At 36.8% G+C, this 1,499-nt stretch overlaps 1 long non-coding RNA gene across 1 annotated transcript; it reads left to right on the top strand.

The window, feature by feature from the left end:
* The first annotated feature begins 240 nt into the window (after window positions 1-240).
* LOC114578675 lies at window positions 241-1,039 on the top strand. Its single transcript, XR_003699655.1, has 2 exons — window positions 241-458; window positions 543-1,039. It is a non-coding gene; the product is annotated as an uncharacterized LOC114578675 (long non-coding RNA).
* The last annotated feature ends 460 nt before the right edge of the window (window positions 1,040-1,499 follow it).

Raw genomic sequence — 1,499 nt, 5'->3', positions numbered from 1 at the left:
ATTTGGGACAATTTTTTTGATGATTTATAAAACCGATTTTTAGTAAAAAAATTTCTAATTAATCAAATTTTGATATAAAAAAATATTTTAGAAAGTAAAAAAAAGTTGCCTTAAATAAAGTATAAATTTAACAAAGCTAGTTAAGAACTTATTTAGTGTTGCCCTAAAAATTATTTTAGAAACAACACTACTTATTAAATTTATCAACCATTATCCCCAATAAAATATAGTTAACAAACTTTAACTATCTGGTACATCCAGCTTAAACCCTAGATCGCTCGCTAGCTCGCTCGCGACTTCAGAAAACAAGGGAGGTCGACTTGAGCCCCTTCAGAGGTAGATTTATTTGTCATCTTGATTCGATGAGATGGAAAAATTGTCTCGAGTCACGACATGGTGGGAACTAGATTGGCTGTGGCGCAGAGGACACTGGATATGTTCAATTTGCTGCGCGATAGGTGAAAAATGTCTTTTTGAGCTTCGTTCTAACGTTTTTTTTTTTAGGAAGCATAGGCTTATATATGATTACTGCCGAGAGGCAGGAACTCGGAGCGAATGACGGCTAAAGATTCAAGAGTTTGGATGACGCATCTTGGCTGTATGGTGGAGAGGATGTTCGAAGCAGATAGCTTAATTCTTGCAAGAATTTCTTGTTTATTTGCTTCCAGGCGTTGGTTTCTTGCAGCGAATCTCATATTATTAACGTGAAGAATGATGCTGATTCAATAAGTAGTGTTGGATCCAAATTTGTCAGTTGGAAAACAGGCCGAGAGAGCTTACTCGAATATGTCAACCATGTGAAGGTCTTAAGAGTACCTTGGGCGAGTACTCTCTATGATAAGGCCGAAGCAACTTTATCCAATGGGTAATAGGAGTGAATGCCTGAGGTCTGTTGTTTCTTGAATACCCTTGTAGAGTAAATGTCGTATTAAGCTATATTTTAACTTGATATGTACTTTGTTCTAGGGTAATTTGTGGATTTTTATGTGTAATTTGTGTTTGATTGCTGATTAGATGAAAATCTATGGCCATTTGATTATTTGGAATGATTCAAAGATGTTAGACTTTGAATAGAGCAACGAGCGCTTTGGTGCCATATCTTGGTGCTGGCGATTGAGTCTAGAGATCATGCACAGATAACCTAGCACTTAGGTGCTACTTGAAAGTGTGCATATTACATTCAATTTCAAAAGCAAAAGGACATAAGTAGGCTTATTGCGACCTTCCTTCAACAAAATTAAAAAAAAGAAGAAGGAAGATCATTTTCATTTGTACATTGCCAATCAAAACTACAATGTTACGCATCTTAGCACAAAAGCTAGCAACTTTATTTCCTTGTGTATGAGTGTGGTGGAAGATGACTTGTGGGGATTGAGTTGGGATGGTTAGATCAGACCTTTATGCTGTTGACGTTGCTAAAAGGCCTTCGTCATGGTATCTTGAAAGATAGAAATTATATTAGTAGACCTGTCAAAAACGGGTCACGGGTCGGGTTCGGG

The sequence above is a fragment of the Dendrobium catenatum genome, unplaced genomic scaffold (assembly GCF_001605985.2).
Source record: "Dendrobium catenatum unplaced genomic scaffold, ASM160598v2 original_scaffold_112649, whole genome shotgun sequence".
In the NCBI taxonomy this organism is placed as follows: Eukaryota; Viridiplantae; Streptophyta; class Magnoliopsida; order Asparagales; family Orchidaceae; genus Dendrobium; species Dendrobium catenatum.
Note: the sequence above shows the minus strand (reverse complement) of the source record. Positions and strands in the feature narration are given on the sequence as shown.